Here is a 7093-nt window from a genome sequence, read left to right as displayed (position 1 = left end):
TGGGTTAGGAGTGCTTTGAGCACACCTACTGGATTGGGCCCTGTAGGAAAGGGAACACCTATCTTGAGAATCCCATTGGGATTTAGGCCTGAGCTAGCATGTTAAGCAGCTTGTCATCATCAGGACTTCAGTGGTTTTGCACATGCCTGCTGACAAAAGGACACCTCCAAGATTAGGCATCCATAGTTTTTGTGAATATCAGTGATACCTAAATGTTGGACTTCTGCACCAAAGTCCCTTTGTGAATCGAGGCCTCTGGGCCTCAGTTTTTGCTCTATGAAATGGTGTAATGGGGTCCTTGGGTGGCCTAGTGATTAGTATCCACTTGGTCATGGGGTAGTGGTAGGGGAGTCCAGGCCCACCCACGGCCCTAGGAAGGTCAGCCGTGTTTGGCCTCTGGGATGGGTCCTCTGAGTTACCTTCCCTGGGTCACTTCCTACCACTGCTTCCTTCCCTCAGTTTCTGGTCCCCGAAAAGGAGAAAAGAAAAAGGAAACCAAACTGCCAGTCTCTGCTGGGCTCCACATTCTAATCCTGTTCTGTCACGGAGGCTTCTCCAGTTCGCAGAAGCCTTCAGGATAGGTCTGCACTCCTCCACAGCTCCTGCTTCTGAACTGGGTTGCTTCCTTTTCAACCCTGTCTTCAGTTGGAATGTGCTCTGCAGGCTTGGAGGGGTGGGGCTAGCTGGCCCAGTATAGTCCTCTACCCCCTTCTTTCACAATGTGGGGTTTGTGTACCACATTGCAAATGGGGATAATATCACTTCACTAGGGTGTTATGAAAATAAATTCATTAATGTCTGTGAAGCACTTAGATACGATCCTGAAGAGTGCCACAGGAAAGCCTATGAGGAAGTAATTATTTACCCCAGGATTTGAATCGTGTGCAGGGAAGAAAGCATGGGGCCACACACACTGAACAATGATAAAACAAAATACTGAACAACTGCTCAGTCACTGAGCACCATCCACCCTGTGCACTGAATGTGGGGGTGTTTCTGTGGAAGAGAATGTGTGTATGATCATATAATGCATATACACAAGGGGAGTGAATTAAGAATCTTAATTCTGCCATTTCCTAACCTTCATGCACTTGACTTTGAAACCTTAACATTCTTCCAAAATAGTGTGTGTGTAAGTAATTATATCTAGTTTTGATGTATAGTCACCCCTTCCAGGTTACAGGCTTAAATTTTTAATGTAAAAAGAAAGTTATTTTGATAATATCTAGCTCTTATGTAGTGCTTTTTAATCAGTAAACCTAAAAGTGCTTTTCAATGATGGTCAGTATCACCATCCCCAATTTTCAGATTGGGAAATTGAGGCATCGAGAGGCCTGCTGGGTGACAGCAGGCCAGTGGCAGGTATAGAACCCAGGTCTCCTGAGTACCAGACAAGGGCTCTGTCCACTATGACACATAATACGCCACTCAGAATTGTTCTTACAAAACACATAACAAAGAACTTGGTTTCAGCGATAGCAAAATTTTGAAATAAAAAACTTGCTTTTGGAAATATATATGTATATTTCAGTCCAGGGACAGATTGTACTCCAGAATTTCTGAAGACAGTGCTTCCTAATGGAAGTCTCCCCTGAACTACTGTACAGTCTTGCAAGCTTGACATTAAAAATATTGAATAAATATATCTGATTATGGCCACAGGGCCTGATTTGCAGAAATGCTAAACACCACTAAGTCCAAATAAAGGCAATGGGAGCTATAAGGTCTGGTGGTATGGAGGGAAAGTCTGACCCACAATATCTTAAAGTTAAGATGGTGAGTGAAGAATGAGCCCAGACTGTTTAAAATGTATATACTAGAACAAAACCTTCACGGGGTTCATCCAGAGACAAGCATATTTCACTCTTATGGTCTTAAGGGAAATTTGTAGCATTAAAGAATTCTCATTTGTAAACTAAACTAATTAATAAATTAGAGTAATCTGATCAAGGATGAAATGACACTAAAAGCAGTTTCATCTAGAGAAAGACCGTACTTTTCAATTCAAGCTTGCCAAAAAACTATTTCACAGTTCTATTTGCATCATGACATATACTACAGGTAAGTCCCTGGTTAGTCTGATTTGGGGGCACACACTTTGCTACCAGAAAGCTGTTCTCTAGAATCTAAGTTACGACATTTACAATTGCAAAGCCTTAAGAACATGAATCAAGCATGAACACATGAACCCTGCAGAACCTGGGACAATAACTAAGCGCATCACCAAATGTACTCAGACCTACCCTTTCTTCCAATCCCTCCACCAGCCTGCCTCTTCAGCAGAGCTGAAACAAGGTGTACCAACTCCTGAACAACTTCTCCACTAGACCTGCCTGGCAATGAACAATTGCTCCTTAGCTCTGTGCACAGGGCTGGGGAGAAAACAGGATTCCTCCTGTCCTGTGCTCCAGTTGCCTCCTGGACCTGTTTATACCCACCATTCTCAAGCAAGAATCCTAAGGAAGACACCCCCGGGCTCAAAACTCAGAAATAACAGGAGCTCTGTTTCGCTGGGGCTGATAAACACCAGTGACGTATCTGGAGAAGAGCATGCCCATGTGCTCCTCGCAGAGCAATGCAAGAGTGATTCCATCATGCTAGTGCACAAAAGAGGATCTGAAACTGACTATACATGAAGTGCTATCAAACGTGAAAAGTGAACCTCAAATAAAGAAAAATACGTTTTCCACCAGCTTCTTTCAGTTTTGGTAATCTTAAGTGTAACTTGTAACTATAGTAAGTACAATGTTTTCAAACAGTATGATATTGAGGTAGTGTCCCTTTAATATCTGACCAATGAATAAATTTGAGATTTTTCCTTTAGCTGAAAATAATTGTACATGCACTACCACATTATTCAGGTAAATACAGCAGCCTGCTAAGCATCTCCAGTGAAGCCTTGCTCACCTGCCAATACCTAATATATATTATGTAGCCTAATAATCAATAGCTTTAAAAGTCATAATTTAAAAAAAATAATAAATTGCCCTTAAGTAACCATACAGTGACACTATTTTAAGCATTTCCATCAGTTTGAACAAGGGGACTAGACTAGTTAGTTCAATTTTGTTAAATTGACTTCTTGTCAGATTTGCTTTCAGGTTTCCATTAACTAGCAGTTTTCTCAACCGTTTTCATAGTATGGATCGGGCTGAAACTCATCAATAGTCTGATTTGTGATTATAGGAATCACTTCCCTTTTCATTTACAATTACATAAAATCCCTCTGCTAACCAAAGCAATTGCTTATTCAGAGAACATTTCATGCATTTTAGCTATCTTTTACTGATGTTTAATAGGTGGAAATATAAGAAAGATGAACCATCATCACGTGACCAACAAATGTTTCATGGACTACTAGTGGAAAACTGGACAATCCACAATCTTGAGCTCTTTTACACTAGCATGATATTGGAACATCTGAACTTCAAACAATATAGGGGAAATGTTTGTTAGTTTTTAAAAAAATTCCAGTGGACTTTTTTTCCCCCAAATGACATAACATTTTATTGGTCTTTAGTTTTGTGAAAATTTTCTAAATAAAAAATGAATAACCCTTAAATTTGGCTCAAAGCGTAACCCAATAATCTTCTTTTAACATTCAGCAGAAACACATTCAGCAACATGGAATTTAGTCCAGTTTCATATTTCAATTCAACTTTCACACACACAAGAAATCAGTCCCCCATACAGCACTGTACAGTACTAGCATTAAATTTAATTACAGCTGTCATGGCCGCAGAAAGATTACTACTACCACCACCAACCAATTCATACCAACTCAGGTGTAATCACAAAGCAATGCTTTCACAGTGGCTAGTCATGCTTATGTTAGAGATTAAGCAAATGAATTGACTGTAAGCAACTCAGTATTTCTTTTAAGAATTGTACCATTTTGTCATCCCATATGCAAATCTCTGAATTCTACTGTTCCCCAGATATATTTACCACAGTATCAACACTTTCACATCATTCAGAGCCCCAGATTTAAAATCTTTGCATTACAGGTATGGTAGTCTTGAATTTACTTAATGCAAGTACTTTTGCTTTGATTGTGTTATACATAAAAGTTGTTTTTTTAAAAAGTCTGAACATTTTGTACTTACTATTAAATAGTAGATACAAATATTGTTACATATAACAACTAAGAATTTTTGAAAAAAAAATTTACTTGCATGCAACAAGACTTCATATATAGTGAGTTTTTCCTTTTATTTGGGGGCGGGGGGGGGGGGGGAAGGGGGAAAGAATTCTACACAGTAACACCACAATGAAAAATGAGTTTTTTAAAAAACAAGAAAGTAGAAAACAGATTAGGAGAATTGAGGAAGTGTAATTCCTGAATTTACTTAAACCAAGGTTTTCAAATTGACTAGTTTTGAGATGATGGTATTTGTTATTGAGATTATTTTAAAGGGTCAATTCTGCAAACCAGTACTTACGTGAAGAGTCCTTCACCACCTTCACCTTACTCATGAGTAAGAATTTGCAGACCTGCCATAATATTGCAGGTTCTTTTCCACTTTAAATATGATAAAACAAGCATGGTACATTAAAATTGAGTATATGCTTAAGAGCCCCTCTTTTTTTAAATAGGATAATATTGCACAGTTCAAGTAAAGATATTTATCAATGATTTGCACGTCTTTAGTAACATCTTCTTTAAACAGCCAGTACTCTAAAGTGTAATAAAGAATTAAAAAGCATTAAATAGTAAGGAGGGGGAAGGAAAAATGGCAGGAATTCTGCACTTTTGCTGAGTAAATACCCCTTGTTAGAAAGTGTAGACTTTTCAGTAATTGTGAGCTATGCAAACATAGAAGTCTTGAAGTTAATTAATGCCAACACTTCTACATGTGTTGTTACTAAAAATGCTTGAAATATATATGACTGTCATGTGAAGTGTCTGACTATTTCTCCTCTAGCCAAATGCTCAACCCACAATTATGGTTACAGTATTCCTTTCCAAGATTTCATCCTATACTGCACAGTACTGTGTGCACAACTTAAGAAATGTACTATATAACTGTCCTCTCTAGCCCATGTAGTAGACTACAGTTACCAAAAAATACTAGCTGAGAAATACGCTAGCACCTCAATTTCAAGAATTTACAAAATTACTGAGTTAGTAGTTCCTATCAACATCTGGCTAGCAAAATTACGTTTCTGATTAGCAGTAACTAACATTTCCAAGCAACAAGAGTAGCAAAAACACGGATGAAAGGAGCCAGTGAGAAGAGCTGAACAACATTTCACCCTCCAGAAAAGGAGAAACACAGTAGTGGCATGCTAACAGTGCAGCTGTGGCCTGGCCTGTAGAGAGCAGCAGTTGGACAAATAGGTTGCAAGCATAACATAGTACTGTAGTGGAGAGTCAGACAAAATGACTAACAGGAACTATGATGTAGAGCAGTAGGGATCTTGTTTCACAATTAGACTTGTCTTCTCCTCCCCCGACACACACACTTTTTAACTTTTACAGTGTAAATAATCCTAGATCAATCATTAAATCTGCATGATCTACAAGAACACTGATTCCACAGATAATACTAACATAAAAAATTAAAATAAATCAATTGCCCTGTACATGTTAGTTTTACATATAATCTAAACAATTTTCGTAGTTTAGGTTTTATTTTACACTTTATACCAAGTTACAGTTATAAGAACCATACAATAATAATGAAGGGAAGCTACAGTAAGGCAGTGGTATTTTGTTCTGACTTATTAATGTCACACAATGAGATATTTCATAACCTTTGAACACCACTCATTTCAAGCACTTGCTGTATATTTAGAATTCCAATTTAAAAAAAAGAAACGTTCTACGATCAGTAAGACAGCATCTGCCTTTCAGAACCATGAACAATGCACCTAGACAGAAGTTACCCTTAGAGAAATAGGGTAAAATCTTAATTTAATTCCTACTCCAACCCATCCCCCACCGTTTACTCCGAAGGAAGGTACATTTTTACTACAAGAAATAAAAAGCATTGCAATATTACAAACATTAGTTACAAAACCATATCAAATGGAACCTAGCTATATCAAATTAAAGACCAAACCACTGTTTAAATTTAAAACATGTTTAAATTTAAAACAACATGTTGTTAAGATGGCAGAGTCACGGGTTAGAGTCTAACACAGACATTTTGTACCTTGCTGTTAGCTAATGTAAACTGAAGCATCAGCCTAATAGGCCGATTTCAAAGGCACGCACTAAAATGAAGCAAACCGTAATTAAGTGCTGAAATTGACCTAATTAACTACACTAAGAACCTAGATCTTCCTACAGCTCCTTCCTAGATTCCTACAGCAATAAAGTTACATAAACTGGGCTGCCAACCACGAGCTCAAGAAGGGAGAGGTTTAAGAGCAAGGAGCGAGCCCGGAACAAGGTTTCCAGGAGGAGACAGCAAATCCGCTCCCAACCCCACTGCTACTCGCAGTACACACCCAGTGCCCGAGACCTATCCCCACGGGGAACCTCTCCGTCCCTGCCGGCGAGATCGGGGCAGCGCCTTGCTGCCGAGCACCCCGGATCGCACAGGGCAGGACCGTCGCCCCGACCGCGGAGCCACAGCTCCGGAAGGTCCCCGCGGAGCCCTCGCTGCCGGCTGGTCCCAGCGCTCAAATCGCCGCTTCGCCCGCTGCTCGCCTGCCCCGCGCAGTGCGCGCACACTTTATAGAAAGTCTCTTCTCGGGGGCGGGGGGCCGGTGAAGTCCCTAGCTCCCCGTAACGTCGCTTCGCCGCCGCCTTCTGCGTCTCTTCAACGGCCAAGTCCGTGTTTTGTTGACAGCTCTATGGGCACAAAATGGGGCTGCTACCGCTTCCATGGGCGCCGCCATTTTGTGAGGAGCCGCGGTTGTAGCTCTAGCCGCAGCCTCAGTAGCGGCGGCAACGGCAGCCCAGGCGTGTTGGAACGGCGGCGGGGGTCTGTGTAATGGTTGAATACAGTGACCCCCTCTAGGGAATCCCCAGCTGACAGTTACGTAAGGGACCGTGCGCAATTGTTGTGCTTAACACGGAAACCCACCTAACCTTGCTACGCAATTTGACTATCCTTCCCTCTGCACCCCCCCGCCCCCCGAC

Source organism: Eretmochelys imbricata, chromosome 1 (assembly GCF_965152235.1).
Source record: "Eretmochelys imbricata isolate rEreImb1 chromosome 1, rEreImb1.hap1, whole genome shotgun sequence".
Taxonomy (NCBI): Eukaryota; Metazoa; Chordata; order Testudines; family Cheloniidae; genus Eretmochelys; species Eretmochelys imbricata.
This window is presented reverse-complemented; position numbering follows the sequence as displayed.